The 26849-nt window shown below is 42.4% G+C and overlaps 1 long non-coding RNA gene across 1 annotated transcript; it reads left to right on the top strand.

Annotated features, from left to right (window-relative positions):
* Window positions 1-231: 231 nt before the first annotated feature.
* Window positions 232-22940, top strand: LOC134438387 (uncharacterized). Its single transcript, XR_010032564.1, has 3 exons — window positions 232-328; window positions 16112-16179; window positions 22800-22940. It is a non-coding gene; the product is annotated as an uncharacterized LOC134438387 (long non-coding RNA).
* The last annotated feature ends 3909 nt before the right edge of the window (window positions 22941-26849 follow it).

The following is a 26849-nucleotide window of genomic DNA, read 5'->3' on the forward strand; positions in this document are numbered from 1 at the left end:
CAAAACAGGCAGGACGGATCAAATGGGCTCGATCATTGACTTGGTGGGAGTTGGTTCCGTTTAACTCAGTGAGTGTTCATGACTGAACAACATACTAGAGAGATTAGAGAATGGCTGTTGTAGTCAACTAAAGAGGGATATATATTCCGGTTTCCTAATTTTTCACGCTGTAACTGCCATTTTGTGGACATATTAATGAAATTCCGTCTGACCCGCCTTTGGCGGATCAATGCATGACAGCCATCCGGTCTGTCCGGATGAGGTCTTGATCCGGCTCTCTAAACGGATCATCCGGGTTTTATAACAGCTCTAGTCATGTCCTGTGAAGGTACGCAACTCAATCAGAGCCCTGCAAGTTTCCATGCCAAGAGACTCAGCAACATGTCTGACAGATATCAGCTTTGTTCGTGCCGTTGTGCAACACGTCAGGAACAGTGCTGCCTCAATCTGGTCACAGAAAGCTAAAGCCATGATGAAGACATCTGTGTCTTCTTAAAAGATTACAACAGATGTGTATCCTTCTTTTGCGGCATGGGCTGCATGAAAAAGTAGTCGTCCATCTGCTTCTTCTTGTTGACATTGAAGAGCAGATACTATACCTGTAACTTTTGTAACATTTGTCAATGTCAGTGGCATATACAATCTCAGGGCTGATAGTATTCAGGCTCCATGCCTGATTTCACCCTTGACAGGGTTTGCAAAAATAAAAACATTGATAATAATTAGCTATTAGGTTATTCTTATCTCAGAAAGTGTTACAGGTTCAGGGTTTTCTTCTACTTTCAGGCTTGAATAATGGTCATACACAGGCTATTAAATGTTTGAATAATGTGTTAAAATAGGCCTACGTTACGTCACTATACAGTATCTTGTCGTCGTTAGAGCAGGGGAAAAAGTTCAGGCTCAGGATTTTTTTTCACCATCACCCCTGCAATCTTTTCTTGTAGCTTTTGTCTGTATTCTGGCTTCCTCCATTCTTTCACTATGAAGCTAATAAGACTCGTTTTGTTCACCTTGATGAGGAAGCTCCTCCACTGCACCATCTGTGTGCTTGTGATGTCCCTCAATTCATGACCAGTCTCTTTAGCCTGGTACTGACTAGTGGTGTCAACAATGATCGATTCGGCGATCCGAATCGATCCGGGGCATGGACGATCCAGATCCAGATCCGGCAAGTTCCAGAATCAATCCGGCAATTTTTTTAAGTTTCAATTACTTCCATGGATATTTCGGGAGCAAATGAATGTTAAATGAAATAAAGCACTTCAAAACATTGCATTGCACTGATACAGACTGATACAGAAAACAGCCAATAAATTGTTGCTCAGTATCTGGCTACTTGTATTTCCTCATCATGGCTGAACATTTGCTTTGCGTTCAGTAGAAATGTAATGCATTGCAATGCATTGTAGTATTGAATCGAATCGGATTGGATCTAATAGAATCGAATCGAATCGGATCTACTACCTCCCGAATCGTGATCGAATCGGATCGTGAGGGCAGTGCCGATCCACACCACTAGTCCTGACCATCCCATAATACTACCATTTCATTTCGTATTTATGGTCTGGCATTTGTTTGCTCTGAAGCGATTGTAGGAAGCAGGAAGTTTGCACTCAGTTATGGTTTGAAATTATTGGACACCTCTCACCCAATCGCTGGCAGTTACTCAACAACAACATAGCGCAGACCAATGGCTCTGGCGCAGATGTGTACGTCATTGTCACGAGCGTCCTCCACCTTTCGTCCCCACGTGGGGGGCGTATTCGATTATTGGCTGTTTTCTGGGGGGGCGTTGCGTTCAAAATTCTACTGCTCCAGGCACTCCACAGAGAAGCCAATCCTTTGGCGGAAGTACGTAGGATGGCTCGCGAGGCTACAGTCTCTTCACCTCATGAAGATCTCTCAGACCTTTTGCTTGAGTTCTCCTGGTATGTGTCAAACACAACATCAACTCTTCTACCCTGACTGCCCTCTCTCAGAGCCATAACCAGAACTGTTGTGGCAACGTCACTGAAACTATCACCTTTCACTCGTTGGACTAACTTCAACCCATAAATCACTGTAGAAGAGTTTTCGGGATAATTATCCTGCACTGTCACCAATGTGTGGTTGTGCGCCTTTAACGCATGGCAGGTGTCTGCTGATGCGTTAGCATGTCAGATGACGCGCCAATTGCCAGTACAGAAATCTCTACTGCATGTTTGTCTGTTTTTAATGTGTTTCGTTGGGATATCGAGCTTCACTGAAAATATGCTGTTCATGTGGAGCATCAATTACTGCATGAGTGGTTTCCTTACGGCTTTAAGAGTTAAGACTGACTACTTTAATGGTGGGCTTACACAGTATGACTTTTTGACCGATTTGTCCACATTTTGTCACTCGCACGACTTTTTGGGAGTCGGGCTGATTTCTTGTTCAATCGCAGGTCAATCGTGAGGCTCCGTCGTGTAGTGTACATGGGATAACGACAAGCGATTTCACCTCACGATTGTGCAATCATATGGTCGCAAGAAAATGAAAACTGTTTGAAATCCTGGTCGTGCCTCGTGAGTAAAATGTACAGTTAAAGCAGTGCTACGACCCGATTTGACACTATCATGCACAAATAGATAGGGCACTGCGATTCGCTCTTGAGCGTGTCCTCATCTCCACCTCAGGTGCGCATGTTCCCTTCTCTGCAGACCCGAGAAACATGCCTGAAGTGTCACACAATGGGATCATTTGGCTCACATCCGACTGCCGGCTCATATACTCATGAACGGCCATCCGGGTACTTTGCTCTTAAATTTGCGTTACGCCCCTTTATGGGTGAAAACGAACCGAATGTCTCATTGACTTACATGCTACATCGGTTAGCCTAAATGAACACATTCCATGCTTCAGCCACGGCTGTTTGGCTATATTATTTGAACAGCCGGCAACGCAACACGTTTTCGGCATGTTGCGCGTGAACAACGCTAGTGTAGAGGTCCGTATCTATCGTTTATTAAACCAACATCACCAATTGACTTGCATTGCCTGTTTTCCCCCACAAATAGGCGTAACGCACATGGAAAACGTCACGCCGTTCATGAGTATAGTGTAAGGACGTGAGTCGTGAGTTGTGAACTTTTAAATCGTTAAATTTCCTGGTGCAGTGTGAGAAGGAGCTTAATATCCACGATTGAAAATATCGCACAGTGTATCCCCGCCTTTAGTCTCCAGCTGGATTGCTGGCTTGATACACTTTAGTAGGGTTGGAAAGGGGGGTCCACGCGCACCCCCCGGCTTTTTTTACGCCACCTGATTTTTTTGTATCTTTAGAGTGTCTACTTCCAGAATCTGCCAGGTGCCAAGCTGAAATAATGTCCCATGGCCTTCATTTTTAACCATTTCATGCACCTGACAGGAACCCAACAAATTGAAGCAATGACAGAGAACAGGTCATAACTTTTGAAGTAAACTACATACAGAGACAAATTAACACATTTTCCCATACAATATTGACCTGAGGGATGAATTTAAGTTGTTGTTTTTGACTTTTGACAACATTGAAACGGCATATTTGCTCAGAAACAGCAATAAAATGACCCAAAATATGTAGACACTCAACTATCTTTTCATTCTTTTGAGTTTTGTTGTCTCTTTTTCACCACCTGCTCTTCCTTTATCATTTGCAGTGTAAATGTGAGTATTATATCGCGTATTAAGCTGAAATTATGACCCCCCAGTCTCCATTTTTGACCCTTTAATGCACCTGACTGAAACCCAACAGACTGAAACAATGATACAGAATAGGTCATAACTTTTGAAGTAAACCACATACAGAGACAAATTAACACATTTACCCTCACAATATTAACCTGAGGAATGCTATTAAGTTGTTGTCTTTGACATTTCACAACATTTGAACAGCATTTTTGGTCATAATCAGCAATAAAATGGCCTAAAATATGTAGACTCTCAAGTATCTTTTCATTCTTTTGAGTTTTATTGTCTTTTTGTCCACCACCTGCTATTCCTTTATCATTTGCAGTGTAAATGTGACTATTATATCGGGTTTTAGGCTGAAATAATGACCCACAGTCTCCATTTTTAACCTTTTAATGTGCCTGACTGGAAACCGGCATATTGAAACAATGATACAGAATGGGTCATAACATTGGGTATGTGATTGTAGTGGAGCGCTGCTCCTTTAAGGGAAAGTCTGACGCTGCGGCACACGTCACCACGCCGCTCGTAGAGGCTTATGGGAAGTCTCTTCATAAACACTGCCAGTGGCTAGTATTCGGTAAGCCTGCAAAGTCCCCCTTTGCGCGTTTCATCGCCACCGGCGAAAGCTGTGGTTGCTTCTCCCCTCGTCGTCGAGACGAGTGCGGTGTCCAGTTCAGATCGAGGAGATGTGGACCATTTCTTGTCCTCGTTGTGATTCCAACTTGGCGTCTCTTACTTGGCTAGAGTGATCTCTTGCTTCTCCACTGGCAAGGACTTCGGTGGACAATACCAACGGTTACCTTGCGCTTTTCCCGTCTCCTGCACGCCGCGTGTGGTCGCTACCGGCGCCTCGGCCGTGTACCTCTGTATTGGCACTCCGACTGTGAGAATTGCGCTGCGCATCGGTGCACCCTCATCTCCGGGTTGTATCTGTGTGGCCGTGGTCAGACACACCACGCGTTTAGGTGCACGAGCGGCGACTTTTAGCCCCGGTTGTGTGGTGCCTCTGGACGCCGGGAACCCGTATCTCGGCTGCTGCTCCGGCCTCGGGAAATTGGACATTCGCGTGTGTGTGTGTGTGTGGGCGCTCGGCTCGGTGTGAGCTGGTGTGTGAGCCATTCCACAGTGTGTGTGCGTGTGTGTACGTTGGTGCGTGTGCGTGTGTGTGGGGATACCTAGGGGACTGCACTGAGCTGAGCCTCTGGGGTTGGTTTACCTCATGTTTTGATTTTCGTTTTCTTTCGTTTGCTGTGCCTAATTTCCTTTTTTTCATTATTTCATTTAATTATCTAATTTCTTATTTAACTGCATGTGTTAATTGGATTTTGATTTATTTTGCATGGTTTGCTATGATTTCTTGTTGTTTCCGTTTGCCGTGAATTATTTCTGTTTGTTGTGAACTATTTCTTTACTTTTTCTTTTGTTAATCCTGAGGTGTGCCATTCGCCCTATTGTGTTAGCCGTGCCAGCCCCTAGTGGCACAGTCTGACAACCTGAGTGTGGGTTCTGAGGCCTTAGGCCTACCAGGTGTGTTGTTTATTGTGAACTAGCGAACATACTTTGGGGCAGGTGTTTACAGATCCGCGGGTGTGGTGGCAGCACGCCCACCCCTGCACTTTACGAATTGTGAGTAACTTTTTATATTTATTACAGAGTGACAAACATATTTTTATACTGAAAATAATAATAAAGATTTGAATTATTAATTGTCACCACTGTCTCTGCCTCCATTGTGCACGAACCTGTGTTTGCCTGGTAATCTATTGTGCGGGTACATTGTGTGTTGGTCCGGGGTATCTGTAACTACCCCTAACTCATTTCCCCCGGGGGCTCCACCCCCGGGGGTGGCGTAGTCGAACTACTTCCTGTAATGGTCTCGCCCACTACATAAACATCATACAGAGAGATTAACACATTTCCCCATACAATGTTGACCCAATGAATGATATTAAGTTCTTGTCTTTGACATTTGACAACATTTGAACTGCATTTTTGGTCATAATTGGCAATGAATTATGACCCACATGGTTCATTTGTAACCCATGGACCTGAATGGAACCAACAGATTGCAACAATGAAACAATTCATTGGGCAGTCATGGGTAAATTGGGCAGTCATGGGTAAGCAGTTAGAGCGTCAGACTTGTATCCCAAAGGTTGCCGGTTCGACTCCCAAACCCGCCAGGTTGGTGGGGGTAATCAACCAGTACTCTCCCCCATCCTCCTCCATGGCTGAGGCACCCTGAGCATGGTACCGTCCCTCCGCACTGCTCCCTTGGGGCGCCATTGGGGGCTGCCCCCTTGCACGGGTGAAGCATAAATGCAATACCACTGTGTGCAGTGTTCACTTGTGTGCTGTGGAGTGCTGTGTCACAATGACAATGGGAGTTGGAGTTTCCCAATGGGCTTTCACTTTATTTCTTTCAATGGAGGTTAACTTTTGAAGTAAACCACAGTACAGAGAAAAGGTAACCCATTTTCCCATACAATACTGACCCAAGGAATGCAATGAACAATTGTTGGCCTTTTATCAACTTTTAAATGCACTTCTAGACAAAAACTGCCTTTTAAAAAAAAAACCCAAAATCTATAGAAATTAAACTGTCATTCTATTTTGGAGGATCACAGCAGCAAGCAACCCATCCACACTAGTGTTTTGTAGGTGCATGACTACCTGAATAATGCACTATCTTGATCCAAGTGACCAGATTTGTAAAGTTTGTCAGCCATGAGTGTGTTTTACACTGGCATGTTTCTCTGTCCTGTACATTTGGCATAACAAGCCAAACAGTCTATGTCTGCAGAAAAAAGTGAAAGACACATCTTTATGTTACATGTGGAGGTTTTGCAATAAGAAAAAGGAAAGAATATACGCACACCACAGATGCTCCCTTGTCGTGAGACACCTGACGAAGACCTTACAGGTCGAGACGTTGTGTGAGCTTTTCACACGTTAAATGATGACAAGGGAGCTTCTGTGGTGTGCGGATAGTCTTTCCTTTTTTCTTGTGTGTTCTTTTATGTCCTGCACCCACGGCAATTGCTTTTTGGGATGTGCCTTTACCTCACATTTTTTGAAGGTTTTGCTAACAAGTCTTAAAGAAGCCTCCTTTGTTTCTTGAACCTCTGAATGATGATGGTGCTAGTTGATTATTAAGTGGAAGATATATTTTGAAAATGAGATACCGGTAGTTTCAATCTGAAACTCAATAACATAATTAAATGTATACTTTAAATGAGCAATGAGAAGCACCCAATAAAACTTGAAAGAATGAAAAAAGACTGCTTATTTTCTACACATTTTGGGTATTTTAATGCTATTTTTGTCCAGGAACACGGTTTAAACGTTGATGACAGTCCTTCACAAGTGCTTCATTGCATTTCTTGGTTCAGTATTGTATGGAAAATGGGTTAGCTTTTCTTCTCTTTGTGGCTTACTTCAAAAGTCAACCCACACTACGTCTTTTTATAAAGTATTATAAGTTTAAATGTTGTCAAATGTCAAATCAACAACTTAATTTCATTCTTCAGATTAGTATTGTATATCAAAATGTGTTAATTTTTCTCTGTATATAGTTTAATTCAAAAGTTATGACCCATTCTGTATCATTGTTTCAATCTGTTCCAGTCAGGCGCATTAAAGGGTTAAAAATGGAGACTGTGGGTCCTTATTTCAGCCTAAACCCAATATAATAGTCACATGTACACTGCAAATGATAAAGGAGGAGCCGGTGGTGGGCAAAAGACAATACAATTCGAAAGAAGGAAAAGATACTTGAGTGTCTATATATTTTAGGCCATTTTATTGCCGATTATGACCAAAAATGCTGTTTAAATGTTCTGAAATGTCAAAGACAACTACTTAATAGCATTCCTCAGGTCAATATTATATGGGAAAATGTGTTAATTTGTCTCTGTATGTAGTTTACTTCAAAAGTTATGACCCATTTTGTATCATTGTTTCAGTCTGTCGGGTTTCAGTCAGGCGCATTAAAGGGTCAAAAATGGAGACTGGGGGTCATAATTTCAGCTTAATATGCGATATAATACTCACATTTACACTGCAAATGACAAAGAAAGAGCAGGTGGTGAAAAAGAGACAACAAAACTCAAAAGAATGAAAAGATAGTTGAGTGTCTACATATTTTGGGTCATTTTATTGCTGTTTCTGAGCAAATATGCTGTTTAAATGTTGTCAAAAGTCAAAAACAACAACTTAAATTCATTCCTCAGGTCAATATTGTATGGGAAAATGTGTTAATTTGTCTCTGCATGTAGTTTACTTCAAAAGTTATGACCTATTCTCTGTCATTGCTTCAATCTGTTGGGTTCCTGTCAGGTGCATTAAATGGTTAAAAATGAAGGCCATGGGACATTATTTCAGCTTGGCACCTGGCAGATTCTGGAAGTAGACACTCTAAAGATACAAAAAAATCAGGTGGCGTAAAAAAAGCCGGGGGGTGCGCGTGGACCCCCCTTTCCAACCCTACTACTTGTGTAGTTTGTCCTGACAACAGACTGAATGTTGTCACAGTCATCCCCCTGCCGGATTGTTGGAAACGTATAGGTTTGTCTCTTTGGTCGGGGTGTTGAACCCCCCTTCGTCGATGTAGCCGTTTGTCACGGTGGGCTGCTGTTTAGTTTAGGCTGAATCGATTAAACGAGCTGAGTGCTTGTGTGCATATAACGTTTGGAAGTGGTTGTGTGAGTCCGTGTCTGAGGCTGTTTTCCTTCTTTTTGTTTAGCTTTTGATGGCACTTTTGGATGAGCGCATTCCTTGTCTTATTGTGTTTTTGTTTTCTGGTTTGTTATTTTCTGATTATATGTAATTTGCCACACTGGTGCCAGTCTCCTCCCATTTCCTGGATGGGGCACTTAAGTCACACCCTTTTACTTCCCGAGTCGTGGGGCTGAAGCTCTCAAAAGTTTGAATGGGAGTAGATGGAGTCATGCTAAATCATCATCCCATTTGGCATGTGCTTCGTATTTCACTTATGATGGCAGTGAATTTTAAAGGTCTGGATTTGCGCTGTAAGACCACTCATTTTCGGCACGCAAGAAAGGTTATTTTAGCTTTTGCGCAAAACTGTGTTAGAGACTACAATGTGTGCCTCGCATATCTGACGTGAACGAGGCACAGCCAACCCTACGGCTGCACCGCGGCTGAAGTGGATGCACGTCGGACATGCGACTTCTGTTGTGTAGTCCAAATAATTACATATTTTTGCACGCACACAACTCAAAAATCGCTTGCCAAGTGGAGTCGACAAACACACCATTGGTCATCTTCAATTCTAGGTACAGCATGTGTGATCCACGGAGGAATGCGAGGTGGATCGGAAAATAGCTTTGATCAGTCCATTAAAGCCCAGTCAAAAGTTTTTTTTTTTTTTTTTAAATCTTTTTATTTCAAAGGACACTCAAAACACATTTTGTCTCTTTTGTTTGTACAGTCTCCAAGTCCTTTACAATTATTTCCCCATCCCCCCCCCCCCCCCCACCCCCACCAGAGATAGTCCGATAACAAATCAGAAACACTGTTAACAATAATAAATTTAAAAAAAAAAATATATATATATATATATATATATATAATAGACAAAGAGATTAAGTAAAACAGAACATACAACCGTACATCCATACCTACACACACACACACTCACTCGCGCACACACCCACATCCACACGCACATTCACACACACCCCTACACACATGCACACAACCATTGAAAACATAAAAAAGTTGGGCTCAGTTTTAAAGAAAACAGAAAAAAAAGAGAAAGAAATGTGGAGGGCATTGCTTTCAATCTCAATATGTATAATATAATATAATATATAATATATATATATAATAATATAATATAATTAATAACCAACATAATATTTGTTATTATAATTATTATTATTATTTATTTATTTTAATGTGGAATACCTGTCAAGGCTACCTATCTACCTGTTCAAATTGGTCAAACCAGAAATTATAGGACACCAGAGCTCATCAAATAGATGGCCTTTGTTATGTTTCACCAAGGTCATTTTCTCTAAAGGCAAGAAAGAAGATATTTGGTCCACAAAAGTCTTAAAAGATGGGGGTAGTGCATTCTTCCAAAATAAAAGTATACATTTCTTAGCAAAATAAGTAATCAAAATGAATATTCTTCTTTTAGACTGGTCTAGGACTAAGGCCTTTGTATCATTAAGTAAATATAGACTACTGGTAGGTTCGAACTGTCTATCTAAGACTACTTCAATAAATGAATGGATTGAGCCCCAGAAGTTTTTTAACAGGCTACAATCCCAAAACATATGTGTGAACGTCCCTTCGGTCTCATTACATCTTTGACACTTCGCTGAGATGTCTTTTGATATTTTGTGCATTTTTGAAGGTGTTAAGTAGGTTTTGTAGATAAATTTGAAGTTTGCTTCTTTAATTTTATTACTGGTAAAGGGGAAATGATTATTGCAAATATTTAACCATGCATTATCATCAAATATTTTCCCTATATCATTCTCCCATATCTTTCTCAACCCCACAAATGATGATGGGCCTTCTTTTGTCATAAGGTTGTAAAATATACTTATTTTCCCTTTTAAGGTTTCTGAAGAAAATAACAACTCCTCTATTTCCGATAAGTCAAACCTCAATTGTCTTTCTTTCATAAATGTTGTGATAAGACTTCTTAGTTGTAAGTACTTAAAGAATAGCTTATCTGGTATCTCAAATTGTAGCTTTAAATCCATGAATGATTTAATCTTAAGATCCATATGTAACATATCTTTAAATTGTACTATACCAAGATTAGTCCATTGGCTTGTGTTAGATAAGGTAATTTGGGATCTAAGGTCTGGATTTAGAAATATAGGTGAGTGGACAGAGGTAACAAAAGATATTCCCATTTTCTTTCTACACTTTTTCCAAGTTTGTAAGGTATTAATGACAGTAAAACACTTATCTATGTTCTTAATTTTTCCAAAATGATTTATGTATATGAGGGAACTAAGGGTCAGTGGTTGGACTATTTTTGACTCAATATCCACCCACAGCGATTCTTGTCTCATTGTTGTCCATGAGACTAGGTTCCTTATTTGAGCTGCCCAAAAGTAGTATTGAAGATTTGGTAATCCCAGGCCTCCCAAGCAGGGCTCCGAACCGGTTCAAGGAACGAAAACGAAAACCGAAAACGAACGAAATTTTATGGAATTTTACAAGGAACGGAAACGGAAACGAAAACGAAATGGTCTTCAAGTGTTCCGGAACAAAAACGTTATTCTGAAATCCACAAACCGGTTAATAACGTTTTTTTTTTCGTTCTCTATATTTCATACAAGTGCACGATTTTGTTTGAGGAGTAACCATGGCGACAGTCTTTTAGTTCGGCTACTGACGTGTATGAGGGGAAACATGCATACAGCAACAGCATTTTGCTTCACCTGAGCTCTTGCCGCCGATTGATAAAATATTGAGGAGCATTGGCCAATCAGATGGAGAAACTTCCTGGGTACATTTTAGGATATGCTTCTCCTCAGAGATTTTCATAGGAAACTAGAACTAAACTGTCTCTGTTCTCATGGCTTTCTCGTAGTGATTGGAAGTTGGCTCTAATAAACCCGCCCTAAAGTTGTTGACCACCAATATCAAATACGTTTTTGTAAGAGAAATGACACTTTACCCGCGCTGTTCTTCAGTCTCATTCACGGACAGTCTACAGAGTTTTATATTGACACCATGGAGAGCAAAATAGAACATGTCTTGAGATCGGTGTTGGGATTCCTACAGGGACAGAGTATTTGGACCACAGTCTATGATTTGCAAAGGAATTGGATAGGCGATTTGATGAACCTAATTCGCAGAGTGCTCTCGAGAGGCAACTGGTGGGTAAGTCATGTTTAGCTTACTACTTGTAATGGCACCGCCGAGTGCCTCGATGTTCAATGCGGTTATGGCAAATTATGTTGTCGTAAAGTTACTGAAGTGCTTTTGTTGTGCGCAGCGTATCCCACTGTCGGTTGTAGAGAAGAGAGGTGAGAGTTGGTGTTTTATGTGCTGTAATCAAGGACGTCTTATTTATCTGTTGTTGTGGTCAATGCGGGATAAAGTCATTCGTGGCAGATGGACAGACGCTAGCTGACGTTAGCTGGCCCGCTCAATGTTTCGATGGTTTCTTCAGTATTGCGCAATATTTCCTGGCTGTCATCACGAACAGTAGGTCGCGTGTGACAACAAGCAGGGACTAGAGAAAGACAGCGCATTTGTTGTTGTTTAAGTTATTATTCTCTTCTGTCGTGCAGAGGGCTGGGCTGATGGGATGGACTACGTGGAAACTCTTACTATTTTGTGACGCTTGTCTGTTAGGCTACAAAAGGTCTCCGGTTTTGTGGTGATGGACTTGCACTGGAATGGTTGGTAGCCGATATCTGAGAGCATATCCGAGGTTTCAGACTATGCAACCTGTCCCTTCTTTAGAACTAGTGACCCCTTGCATCGTGCACATCTCAAAACAGTTTGGGATTTTTTTTGTGGAGCGAACTGTGTCCCTTTTACTTACACGTTTCACTTGCTGCAAACCTCATCGATGGCCTATTAAATAGAGCTAGGCAAGAACTGAAATCCATGCCTATCGACACCTCTTATTATGCTGACGTTTACCTGCGCTATTCCAGAGATTTTTTAGGAACTCTCTCTGGCTATTTTTTTAAACTCTCTCTGGCTATTCTGTATTGTGCCTCCCTAATCAACATCCACCCACCGCTACTGGGCTGGCATAGGCTGCTTTTGATAAGAATTATAGGAATCCGGTTAAATCTGCCAGGATGGATAGCCCATCTGAGTGTTTTTGGGTGTGTTATTATTTTTGAGAATAGCTGTGTAAATCAAGGGGAAATAATGAGTACGTCTATTCTAAGATAAAGTCCACGAAAATAGACTTAATATGGCCGTTAAACACTGCAGGAACGTTAAGAACGAACGTTATTTTTCGTTCCGAACCGGTTCAGGAACGATATTTTTGTGGGGGAACGATTGCAGGAACGAAAACGTTAAACTGAAACTTGCCTGAACCGTTCGGAACGGAACGTTTGAAAAATAATTTCGTTTTTAAGCCCTGCTCCCAAGGCTTCTGGTTTCATAAGAGTAGAGAGACTAACACGAGGTTTTTTATTATTCCAAATAAATCTTGAGAGAGAGTTATTGATTAGCTTGAAAAAATCATCTGGAAGCGAGCAAGGAAGCATTTGAAAAAGAAAAAGAAATCTTGGGAGGACATTCATTTTAATTAAGTTTATTCTTCCCAAGAGTGATAGTGGTAATGAAGTCCACCTTGATAATTCTGATCTGACCTTCGAAGAAAGGAGAGTGTAGTTTTCTTGATATAAATTCTCCAATTCTGGGGTAATGAAAATGCCTAGGTACTTAAAACCTTTTGGAGTGTGGTTGAATCCACTCGAGGCAAGCATTTTTTCAGTTGTTGACATATGTAGAAAAATCGCATTGGACTTATTAAGATTAATCTTATATCCTGAATATGTACCAAATTCATTAATTGTATTTAGCAAATGAGGAACGGAGTGTTCCGGATCTATAATATATAAGAGAATGTCATCTGCAAATAGTGACAATTTATGTTCAGTAGTATTCAACTTATAGCCTCGGATGTTACTATTGCTCCTAATAAGTGTGGCGAGCGGCTCAATCATTATAGCAAAGAGTAAGGGAGACAATGGGCATCCCTGCCTAGTTCCTCTAGTTAGGGAGAACGAGTTTGAACAGTGTCCATTTGTGATAACTGCCGCTTTGGGGCTCTTATAAATACTTTTAATCCACTTCATGAAATTATCACCAAATTTACATTTATCAAGGACAGCGAAAAGAAAATTAAATTCCACCCTGTCAAATGCTTTCTCTGCATCTAAAGATAGAAGCAGAGAGGGTTTGTGCTGATTATTAAGGCAGTTTACTAGATTTAATGTTCTTCTTATATTATCAGCTGCATATCTTCCTTTTATGAAGCCTGACTGATCAGGATTGATAAGTGTGGGTAGGATAGACTCCAGTCTTCTAGCTAAGAGTTTGGTGATAATTTTGTAATCATGATCCAAGAGACTTATAGGTCGATAAGAAGAGCATTGTAAGGGGTCTTTACCACACAGGACACTAATATGCGCAAGGTTCATTGTCTGAGGAAGTGAGTTTTCCTTGCAAAAATAATTTACCATTGCCATGAAGATTGTACGGATCTCAGGCCAGAACTCCCTGTAGAAATCTACAGAGAAGCCGTCTGGTCCTGGACTTTTATTTAAGGACATTGAATTAATTGTAGCCAGTACTTCTTCTTCTGTAAATGGAGAATTTAACATTTGCTTATCTAAAGAAGACATTTCTGGTAATTTAATTAAACTTAAATACTCTTCCAAGCTTTCTTGAGAAAGGGTCTGTTGTGACTCATAAAGATTGTTATAGAAGTTGAAAAAGGTGTGATTATCTCCTGAGGATGGTATGTTATTTCATTTTCCGACTTGTATATAGCTTTTATGGTCTTTTCCGCTTGCTCCTTCTTTATTTGATATGCTAGTAGTTTCCCTGGTTTGTTACCAAATTCATAATCTTTTTGTTTGGTCAAGTTGATTTTATGAAGAATTTCTTCAGATATTAAAGTGTTTAATTTGGCTTTGGCAGTAGTTAGTTGAATCCAGTTGTCCTCTGTGGGTGCGATTTTATGTAGGCTCTCTTTTAAACGTACTTCTTCCTCTATAACCTTTCTTTTCCTTAGTTTGTCCCGATTTTTAAATGAGACATATGAAATAAGTAGTCCTCTAAGCGTAGCCTTTGCTGCTTCCCAGATGATATTAGGTTCTAAAGAGGGATTGTTATTTTCTTTAATATAGTTTAATATCCACTCCCGTACACTTGATTTGAGTTCCTCGTCTTTAAGCAAAGAAGGGTTAAATCTCCATCTCATGAATGTTTTTTTTTTCAAATCCCATTGAACTTTTAGGTGGATTCTAGAATGATCTGAGAGAATGATTGGATGTATAATGCACTTAGATATCATGTATAAATAGTTTGTAGGAACAAAGAAGTAATCTAACCGAGAGTAGGAGTTATGCACATGGGAATAGAAAGTATAGTCTCTGGTCTCTAAGTTTAGTTCCCGCCAGACGTCAATTAAATTGCAGTCAAAAGTTTTAGCTTTCCCAGCCCCATGAGCAGCCCGGAAGGGGTGGAGACTAACGGCGCGGACATCCACAGTACGTCCACAGAACGTGTCCGTTATCAGTCCAAAACGGTTAGAATGCATGAAAACAAATCATGCCTTGCACACAGGAACGCGGTGTAAGCGCGGCATATGTCCGTCCTGACCGGACATGACCGCGTTGCTCCTTGAAAATAGAACTCGAGTCTATTTTCCTGCACGGACGTCTGCGTTCAATGCACGGCTCCCATTGAAAATGAATGGCTGCTGCCCGCGGATAGAAAGTGGACGTTGACTGTGCAGTGTGAAAGGCTCTCGGACTTGCACTGCTCACGGAGACGTTAAGGTAACGTGCCGTCCCTGTGTGCATGTACCGTTAGGTGCCCCATAACCCGGCTCCCCTGAGCTTCCTGGTTGCAGTGTTGTAAGGTGCCCTCTTGGTGCCATAGCATGAATTGGTTGGAGTCTCAACGGTGTGGGTTGATCTGTGTTTCCATAACTATTACTAACGTGTTTGCTGTGTATTGGGGTGATTACAGTGCTCTGTATTTTATTTGAAGCTCAAGGGGTGGATGGGCATCCTGTAGTCAGTGGAGACAACGGATCAGTGATGGTGTGAAGTTTGTTGTTTTACTTATTCGTTTATGTCTTTGGCTTGTGTCTTCCAGTCGTGAATGTCCTACCCCAAACTGTGTTTGTTACACCAGATTCTTCTTGCACACCGAGTATATTTATAAGAATTTAAGTGTTACCCTGCATTCTGTCTCTGTCTCCTAAGACGAACCTGTTGTGCCTAGTTTTACTACTGGCGTAAGTCAAGGAATAGATTTCCACAGTGGCGTAGTCGTGCAATTACATGCATAAAAATTGGTAATTATTATTTTGGGTAATTATCAAACCATCCACTCGGTTACATTTGTTATTCTTGGCAATCCATCTGGCATGGAGAGTGCCCAGGGCAATGACCAAATATGATGAGAAAAGACAGGCTCCATGTTAAAATTCTGTGTTTGTGTCATAACTATGATGCGTTCAGAGAGACCTGTCTGCTTTCAAGATGACTACCCTCCCACTTGATTTCACTTCCCTCTTTTTACACATATCAATTAATGTTTTCAACCTGTGAGTTTTCATTGGGTCATACATTTCAGCTGGCATGTCCTTGTCCAATCTCTCATTCTTGAAGTTTGCATAGCATTGCTCACCAATCTCATGTGTCCTCATCAGGTCAAAGGCAATATCTTTGGGAGCCAGCTTTGCCGCGAAGATGCTAATGAGGTCCCGCTTCTCTGAAAGTAAGAATACATTCTCTTTTTATTATATTCTGCATATCAAATGTATTATTGCTCACATTCCATGTTCACAGTATTCATTATGGCAACAATGTAAGTGACTACTGCTGTTACGTCTATATGTACATGTTTTCATTGATACATACCATCAAATGGGTTTATCCATCCTTGTATGAGGCTAACCACTGCTGAAACAGCTTCCTCATCTTTCTGCATTCTGGGTGGCTGTAGCTCTGAATGAGAAAGCAATGATGTGTTGCCTTGTAGCATCTCCTTGAACTGTGTAAGAAATCCAATGCGATGCTCTAATATGTAACACAGCTTTCAGGCTAAACCATGCTGTACCTCTAGTGGTCTGTGTGTCTTTGTTCACTGATATTTCGATGACCTGGGCCTCATTTCCCAAAGCTCCTTAAGTAGTACTTAACGCTACGTGCTACTTAAGTTCACACGTAACTCCATCGTAGAGCTCACAGAGCGTTTCCCAAAACCATCTTAGCAAAGAACCATCGCAGGATGACACGTAACTCTAAGAGAGATCCAAGAGTGGTCTGGAGCAGTCGTAATGCGCTAAGATTGATCGTAGCGACATGGCACAGTGGAGACACCCAGAGGACTTGGAGCAAAACTACTCCTTGTCTTCAAGGATATTTTGGAAGCGGCCGCAAGTATCATGACATGGCGAAAATAGCACACCGTATTCACCGTTACTTCTGTGAAGTAGAAGATGACACATAGAGGTAGAAAATAACACTAGAGAGGCCCCCGCCCCCCTTTTAAGGCAATCTGTAGCGGCCATTATCTGGAGGTAGATCAGAGAAATGGAAATTAACGGAGAACGAGGCTCACCTCTGTCAAAAATGGCTTAATCATGTGAAAATGTCCATCAACACACTATACAAGGACAATAGTTGAAGTGTGTTGCTAACTATGTTCATAAAATACATTATTTGATTTTTAAATGTATTTTATCGACTCATGTGATTTCAGTAGATATGTAGCCTGACATTTCAAATCTGGTCTTTGATTAAAGTGTTACTTTATATTTACACAGTTTTAGTTAATTTCTTGACAGGGGTGGGCGTGTTCTCCATTGACTTGCATTGCCTGAAAGTACCTACACTACCTACGGAAGTTGGGAAGCTCCAGCTGCCATTTCCCAGTGCTGTCGCAAATTGCTGTGTCCTCTCTAGTGTTATTTTCTACCTCTATGGGATGACATTTTTCAGGAATTCCCGCGGGTCCTGCGGGATTCCCGCGGGATGGGAGTCAAAATGTTAAAAAATAAAAAGGAGCAGGAATAAAGATGAATGGGAGCGGGCAGGAGCGGGAATAAAAATGAACAGGAGCGGGAATGCCACTTATTTTTTCTTGAAAAAACAAACAAAAAAGCCTTGTTTTTTTGACAAATGGGAGTGGGGTTGGTTTTGAGTGGGAGTGGGCAGGATTGGGAGACATTCTTTTCAGGAGTGGACGGGATGGGATTTGTTTCTTTTACTCCAGTCCGGGATGGGACGGGATGGGTGAAAATCCACTCCCGTGTCATGCTCTACTGTGAAGCAGCTTTATGCAGCCCAGCTGGTTGCAATTGTGATTGAAAGAAATCCCTGATGATCTTGCGACGCACCTGAATCCCTGCCAATTGGCGCCACCACCACCGTCACTGTCGTCATCATCTTCATCTTCCTCCCCCTCCTCGTTGTCTACTCCTCCTCACCATCATCATCATCCTCCACATGGGCAGAAGCGCAGTGCCATATTGTGCAGCATCGCCGTAACTGCTATCACGGCGCAAACTTTATCAGGGCTGAAGGGCAGGCCACCACTGGATTTGTGTTCGCACCGGAACCTCAGCTTCCACCGCCCTCGTGCAAGGCGGTGGGCCTCGTTGTACGCCTCCTCGTGGGGATCCTGAGGGTTGGCAACAGGTGTGAGGAGATGTTTGCGGATGGGGTAGCCAATGGCGGACTCTGCAAAGATGAAGGAGTCGTGAGTACTCCCCGGCCACTTTGCCATGACGTCGAGGAAGAGGCCCTGGTGGTCTGATACCACCTGTGTATTGATGGCTGCAGACCCCTTCCTCGAGATTCTTTCGGCGTCAGGATTGTAAAGAGGGTCCCATCAACAGCCCCTCCCACCTTCAGGATCCTGTGGTGCGCGAAGAACTGTTGCTGTATGGCTGTGCACTCCTGCCGGTTGTCGGGGAAAGCGATGTGATGCCCAACTCCCCTCAGCAACAATGTTGACACAGCCTGCACGGAACGACTAACAGATGCCTTTGAAAGGCCACGCCCATCCCAAAGCACCTGTAAAAAGCTGGAGTCGGTGCACCGTTCCTTCTAGTCGGCCGCCTCAGGTCTTGCTGGATCGTGGCCAGGAGATTCAAGATTACCTGCCGTTGCAGGCGGTAATGCTCCTGGATGGCGTCGTCGTTATATAACTGTAGCAGTGCATGAGTTACCCTCAGACCCGCATTAATTGCCGCAAGTCGGCTCCTGGGACGCCGTTGCCGTCGTCTCTCCGCCCTCTCCTGCGCTTGCAGAGCTAGAACACATTGTATTGCGGCCATGGTCTACTGTGCAAAGTGTCTTACACGTTTAAATACCAAATTAGAGACAGTCGTCATAGGTTAGACCATAACAATCCACTTGACATCAACTGCGCAGACAATTACGCAGCAGTGATGTATTGCACTCACATATATACTCATGAACGGCGTGACGTTTTCCATGTGCGTTACGCCCATTTATGGGGGAAAACAACCCATGCAAGTCAATTGGTGATGTTGGGGTTTAATAAACGTAAGATACGGACCTGTAGACTATCGTTGTTCACGCGCAACATGCCGAAAACGTGTTGTGTTGCCGGCTGTTCAAATAATATAGCCAAACAGCCGTGGCTGAAGCATGGAATGTGTTCATTTAGGCTAGCCTATTTAGCATGTAAGTCAATGAGACATTCGGTTTGTTTTCACCCATAAAGGGGCGTAACGCAAATTTAAGAGCAAAGTACCCGGATGGTCGTTCATGAGTATATCTCCATGTCAATCATGTCAATGGTGATAACCGGGTATCTTCTATCATGTGAAACCATGAACACCAAACCACACACAAACTTTGTTAGTCAGGACTTATTCACTACGTTTACATGATGTCGTTTAATTCTGAATTAATAATTCTAAAATAGTTCTGTCGAGTCTACTTTGATATTTGCTTTATTCACAATTACTAGGTGTTAACATGGAGTTCCGAGCTTCACTCAGTATATGTCAGTTAATTCCATACAGACTTCAAGTATGCCTAAGTGAATTCTGAATCAACTGTGTCATGTAAACGTAGCAAGTCAATCAGTGCTGTCAACAGTGTTTTTTGCTCGCCAGTCACTGCAATGGTTTCACTCCTCACAATGTTATTGTAAGCAAACACATAGGGACACGGAATGGCATAATCCAGCCTGTGGAAGGCGAGGGCCGGTAATGTGCGGCATTGCTTACGCAAAACCTGTAATATTTAAATAAGGTTGAGTGTCGGCAGACTTTATCCCGTGTTGTGTCTAGCTAGAAAATGTTGAAACAATGAAATGAGCAACAGGGGAGCAAGTGAATGTGTTCAACCTTTCATATAGTTCAGTTGTTATACTCGGTAGTTTGACCTTATAGCCATCATTTTTTTTTAAAAAGATGTGCGAACCGCTTCCCTACTTAACCAACATGTAATATTACGCACAGCAAAGACGTTGAAATAGTGTGAAATAACACACACAGACGAGGATGAAAGGTGTGACGGGAGGGGGCTCTTTATTTTTGAGAAGAGGATTGTGTTGAATCATCGTTTTGTCCACATTCCTCGGGAACAGCTGAGAAGACAAACACAATTAGACACACGCCGCAATGTCCTTGTTGGCGCAGCCATTTCACTTTATTTAAGCTTTGTAAATATAATACTCCGGGATGAAACATGACACGCTCACATCAGTTATTGGAAACCGGAAAGAGAATGAGTTTATTTGATTCACACATTATATAGGGAACGGCACGTAGTGCGCAGTGACGTAGGTCATATGAGATCACACACCGATGAAACACATTGTCACACACAAAGCCATGTCATATTAATGTAACACCTTTTCAAGATGTCTGTTTCCAACACTTTGTACATTACCTTCGTCTGGCCACACCACGGGCACGGTCAAGGCTGGCCGATCAAATTTCTGCTCGGCCAGGAGCAGGTGCCTGGCCTCCAGCTCCACCTTCGCTTTCACCAGCTCCAGCACCTGCTCCTGGAACCGTGCGTCCCTCTCTGACACGTCCTTCACCATGCCCCGGATGTCTTTTATCACCTGCAGCTTCTCTCGGTCTAGATCCACCAGGTCCTGGCTGCCGGTGCATTTCGCCGTCTGTTGCGGTGACTTGGTGGGCCGAGGCTGTGTGGTCGAGGCTGGATGAGGTCTGCAGGCGCGTGGTGGGTATCGGTGGTCTCGAGCTGGCGGGCGCAACTTTGTATTCCCTCTTTTTCTTGAAAATTGCAGTAGTAACATCTCTTTCAACTAACCAACAGTACGTGTAGAGAGAAGAGTTTCTGTGCTTTGGTGGGATAAAGGTGGATTTACATTTTGAAGGGAGCAGTTTGTATAGCTGTGGCGGTTTCGGGTGGTAGCTCTACTTCAGTGTTGTTCTCGCTGCTGGGTTCCAAACGTGTCGTCAGTCCGTGCGGGGGGCTCCTTAAACCATTCTTACGGTCGCAAATTGTGGAAGAATTTCTGTAAATCAATAATGGTATTAAAGTCATTACACCCTGTTGTTGGGACAAATGAGAGACCTTTACTTAATGCACTGTAGGTCACAGGAGAAAGTTCCTTACTTGATAAGTTGATCACATTCTTGTCACCGTCTTGCGTGTCCGTCCGCTTGTTCGAGGAGGTCCCTCGTTTACCACGCCGGCATTTCTTCCTCTTCCTCTTTTGCGAAAAGTCCCGCGGCCGCCACGACCTCGTCCTAAAAAAGTAGTCTCGGAGTTGGTGCTTGTAGAGTCCATCTCAAACGCCCCTCTGGTAGTCGCCCATGTCTCTCTCAAACTTCTTTTTGTATTCTTTGATTTCCTTCTCCATTGTTAGTCTCCATCTTTCACATTCATAGTTGTGTTCGTCGTTCCTCAGTAGTGTCATTCTCTGTTAAAGTTTGCACAAGTTTATCTCTTCTCTGATATTCTGGAGCTCATGGGAAGTTTATTGAATAGTTAACGCCATTAAATCTAATGAACATTTATTTAAAATTTCGCACCAGCGATCACAGAAAGATTTGTTGTCTTTACCCAGCATTGGTGTTTTCTTTATTCTCAGTCCCCTCTGAATTTTCTTCATTTTCAAATAGTCACTGAGAGTGACTGCATGTAGATACAAACGAGTCTCTCTTTCTTAAAGTTTTTTGAGATTCATGAGGGATGCTCGATTATCCTGGATATTGGAATCATTGAAGAGAGATTCTGTCATCATAATGCGGGTGTAGTCTTCTTCTGTGAATTCGAAGGTCTTTGTTAGGTCTTCCTCCATTTTGGTGTAGGCTATTGTCACGGGGTGACAAACTTGGGAGAAGAGAACTTTTATTGTGACGCCAGGTTGAACAAAGATGGCCTCGCCCTGTGCATTCATGGACTATTGAAAGGAGTTGCAGGTGTGGGATGATTACCGGGGAGTGTGATTGGGTTGAATGTAATTAATGACTGTTTTTAAACTGTGGGGTGAACAGTGCACCGGAGACCAGAGACGACCAAGACACGGGGGTGCGTGCGGAGCACGTGAGGGGGGCCCGGTGACGGCGACAAGGCTGGGGAGCAGCGGAGGAGGAAACGTCACAGACCAGTATCCGGGTGGAGCCAGCGGAGGATGAGACGGTACGCGATGTTAGTCCTGTGGACGGTGACCCAGGCAGCCTGACAGTTCACGGAGGGAGCGCGGCAGCCTATGACCTGAGGGATACGCGCCCCGAGCTGAAGATGGTGCCTTGTCAGAACCAGAGGGGGAGGCAGATGAGACCCTCCGCGAAGATAATTACCACAACCTGGCTACCACGGCCTTCACAGATGAAGCCCCTCCTGATGCGCGCTGCTCCCCCAGCTCTCTGTCTATGCCCCCCTCGGCTCGGTCGATTATTGACTGTTTCGAGCACAGAGACTAGACAAATCTTGCACAGCCACGTACTAAAGCGCAACAGAAGCTAGCCCTTGTTTTGTTTCACGTGTGACAACCCCACTAATTTGCTGTTTAACTATTTTACTTAAAGCTACAGAGTGCAGTGCGAGGAATGATATATTATTTCGGGGGGCAATCGCTATTCCGACATAGCGCTATTCCGACATGCCGCTATTCCGACACTTTTTAGGGGTTAGGGTTAGGGTTAAGGTTAGGGATGTCGGAATAGCGGCATGTAGGAATAGCGGCATGTAGGAATAGCGGCGGACGGTGGAAAACGTGTCGGTATTCCGACAATAGACATTGGCGTCGGAATAGCGTCACAAAACCTATTATTTCACGTGTGTGGTGAATGGGTACTAGTTACTGGAAAGCTGGGTGTATGTGTGCCCTGCCTTTCATGTCAAATGCTCTAAAATTGTGGACCTTTTGTGCAGACTATTGGGTTCCATTCTCCAGGAGGGTCCGCCAGCCTGCCTCCTTTGCCGACGGAACTGGGTAGACGATGGACGCTGCTACATGGGACTTGTAGCTTGTGGCTTTTAGCCCTTGTGACTATTTTCTTTTAAATTGTGCAACTAAATAAATATGTGGTTAAAAACTTTAAACCTGGGGCCTCATGTACGAAGCTCACTTACGGACAAAAAAGCTACTTAAGTTGTTTTCCACGGCCACGGTCAGATGTACTAAAACAGACTACACGTAGAAAACTGCGGATCTCCACGCGAATTTCAGGGCTGCTGTGGAAGTTTCCGTAAGCGTGGAAGTTGCCGTAAGTGGTGCATTGCGTCTTTTTGGCGGCACACTGAGGCATGCAGCGCAACTACATGTTGTACACGGTCGGAAATATTGCAGAGATGCAGCCAGATAAACGTGGATTTTAATGTTGAGGCCCGTGATTTAAAAAAAAAAAATAGAAGAAGAAGAAAACCACCTCAACCATGAGGCAGCTGGTTAAAATGAAGCAGACTCTGAAACTATTCTGGAATTACAACGAAATTGGATGCCCATCAGCAGTATTATTTCAAGTATTTGGCAGCTATTAAACATTGAATATTTTCTGGATCTGCGATGTGTCTTCTCGCATTTGTTGGGAACGTCCTCACCGCAGTGCTTGTCTTTCTCTTTTAATAAGGCTACTAAATTAGTCCATCAATTAACAGGTTATTTATTTATAGGCTAACTGAGGCTGCAAATTATTCATAGGCCTACATGTGGCGTAGCCTACATGTGTCATCTTTCATATTTATACCCGACATAAATGTTTATTTCTCGGAAGCCTTGGCGGCTGCCTCATCGCAATGTGTTTTGATGTAATGTCTTGTAAATATCTTGTTGGGAAACCTGCATTGTACTGCAGTATAACATGGCAGTTTTTTTCTGCAGTCCTCACATTAAGTATTAGGCTACCGATGCCTGATTTTATACACGCCAAAGTAATTTTGTTAGGCTATTGCGCGCAGCCTTTTTCCTTTTAAATTGGCTACCTCCGAAACAGCGCCTTCACCTCGCCTGGTTACGCACTTAATGGTACATCCGGATTTTTTTGTCCGTAAGTAACTTTCAAGATTTTGGCGCCCGCACTTTCTTGGTAGGAAATCCACGCACTTATTTGTACATGAGGCCCCTGGTCTTGTCATATTGGTGGTGTGCAGTTACTCCCCAGGGTGGTTGTTTAGTATCAAAGGGGGCGCCGCACAGAAAAGCGTGCGCCCCCTACCTGTGACACTATTTTGCTGACCGGATACTGTTGTACTTACGTTACTTTTGGGAGTCAGATAGTGGAGTGCTGTGATTTAAGTTCATAAGTATCCCAATCGAATCTCACACACATCCAAAAAAGACTGGTTTCGGGTGCAGGTTCAAAAAAGTGAAGTCTATAGGTAATGAAAAAAGACGCACACTGGTGAGCTCCCATTTAATCCATTTTATTTTATGACATTTAAGGCCACCCAGAATCTCAAACACAATTGGTCCAGGGTCTCAGGAGGTAAGCGGTGCCCCAAAACATACATCGAACAGTAGAGTCACACACACCAACTGACACGTCTTGATGTATAGGCTACATTTAGTGTTGGGAGCTTAGCATGAATTTTAAATATTAATTTCTTTACATGGCAAGGCAAGACAAGTTTATTTGTATATCCCATTTCATACAACAAGGCAACCCAATGTGCTTCACAAGTAAAAAGGATTGCCCTTGCATATGCATAGAAGATACAAAAGCAATAATAGTAGCAAGTAAATAAGAACAATAATAAGTTAAATAAAAATATAATAAGTTAAAATTAGTAATGAGAATAAAAACATACCATCATGGAATAGCTGCAAAAACATAGAAGCAAAGAAGCAAATAAGAACACATGTTAATTTAAAGAATCTCTGAGCACTTTCGGTTTTAGTTTAGTTTTGAAAGTGTCAACAGTGGGGGCTGTTTTGATGTCCAGAGGTAGTCGGTTCCACAAACGGACCGCATAGTTACTAAAAGCAGCCTCACCCTGCTTAGTACGGGTTGAACGAGCATAAGAAGCTCTCCTAGTAAACTATCCCTAAACCTAACCTGTCAGAAGTGCAAAAACAACCTGGGCTTTGCCACGTGGCAGTCTACTTGGAAGCAGAAGGGAACATACAACCCTTCTCTGAAAAAAGGGTCATAAGTTCCCCGGTTGTGGGGAACATAGGACCCGGAGAACATAGGGATGACCCCATATGACAGATACTGTCAAGATGACAGTAGCTTTATGCTCTAATCTGGGGTTTGGGGATTTTTGTGGTATACCTCTGGCAGTCTGGGGAGGCTGCATAGGCCTAGGCCTTGTTCGCTTTTCTGCATGTACTCAGAGTGAAAGCTCATAAAACAGTTCTGTACACCTATTATAACATTTTAATGTTCATTACAGACTGCCATTTACACTAATTATAAATATTATCAGTTATCAATCATTCAATCAATAAATAAATCAATTAATCAATCAATTAGAATTGGGTATTTGTATCAATACACTTTCCCTATTGACCGTCTTGTTCCATTACCGCACAATGTTGCCGTATGGCAACATACCTATTTTTCAACATAAAAAGGAAATAATTTTAGTTGAAAACAAAACAAAATGGTGAAATCAGATCATGACTAAGTATAGATCATCCCAATATTTTTTAAAACTTTGTAAATATTGCAAAAAGTGTGAAAAATCTTGGCCAATGCCAGAGTAATCTGTCAAGGACACACACTCATGTACAGTGAGGGAAAGAGCGAGCCTGGGGCAGTGTGTGGTGTCAGGTGATGTCAAGAAACCACATAATTGGATAAAACAAGGCCACAGTTTCAATATGAAAACCAATCAGTGTCTATTATTTATATTTAAATACCAGGAAATGCCAAAATAATGGTATGTTGCCATATGGCAACACCGTGCAGTATAGGGTTAATGATAATAATGGTCCAGCATAGGCTACTGCAATAGGGCAGTATTGTTACAGTAGGCCTATATTTAGGGCCTAGGCCATTGAGTGACATAAAGGCAATCAGAAGAGTTTACACTCAGTTGTAAACCTCACATGGAGTCAGTAGGCCTATAACGACTTAAAGGGAGGGGAGTAGGGAGTGGCGTCACCTATTTTCTTTGTTTTGGTTTGAATTCTTGCAACTGCATTTTGGATTACTATCCATCACCACAACAGTTTTTTGTGTCGATAAACTATCTCCCTGACATCAGTTTTTGGAACTTGGAATGTCTACATAAATTACCCCGCTCGGTCTCTTTAGGGTTAAACTGCTCCTAATCAGCGGAGCGCGAGTTGGCTGAACAGTCACAGCTGTCCTCAGCGCAGCCGATGTGTGTGTGCAAAATTCAAACGCAGGTGCTTTTAATTAGGTTCAGGTTGCCTCGCTCGGTTTTGGAAAGACGCGCTGAGTCGCACACAAAAGCTTGCTGTGCTTGACTTCAATAATTTGGAAATACTGTACTAACGTGACGCTGGGAACCTGGAGAGGGAGCTGGTAAGCACTTGTGGTTTTAATTTACTTCGTGGTAGAACTGGTCATTTGTGGCGAGACGTAAAGTGTCATTCAAAACGCATTTGTCTCACAACAGTGTATTGTGTGCTAGTGCTGGACAGTTTTCTTCCTTTGTTTCCCTCTCTTTGTAACGTTGTAATGTTAATGGCCGGGCACAAGTTGGCGTGATGCCTTTATTCACACATAGGCCTAATTCACAAAGGTTAGAACTTGAAAACAAAACAGAACAAAAATCCAAGCAAAATCGTCAACTTGACATCTACCGTATATTATTTGGTCAAATGCAATGTAGGCTATCAGCATATTACATAATGGCATACGCAAAGCAAGTCGATATTGACAATTTTGTCTAGAAGCTTGCAATTGTTTTCAGTCCAGAAAGTCCCGTTATTGCAAGCGAGCCATGGCCCATAGGCTATTGGAAGCATTATGTTTGGGAATTAACCTACATGTATTTTTTTGTAGGTGG

Source organism: Engraulis encrasicolus, chromosome 22 (assembly GCF_034702125.1).
Source record: "Engraulis encrasicolus isolate BLACKSEA-1 chromosome 22, IST_EnEncr_1.0, whole genome shotgun sequence".
NCBI lineage: Eukaryota > Metazoa > Chordata > Actinopteri > Clupeiformes > Engraulidae > Engraulis > Engraulis encrasicolus.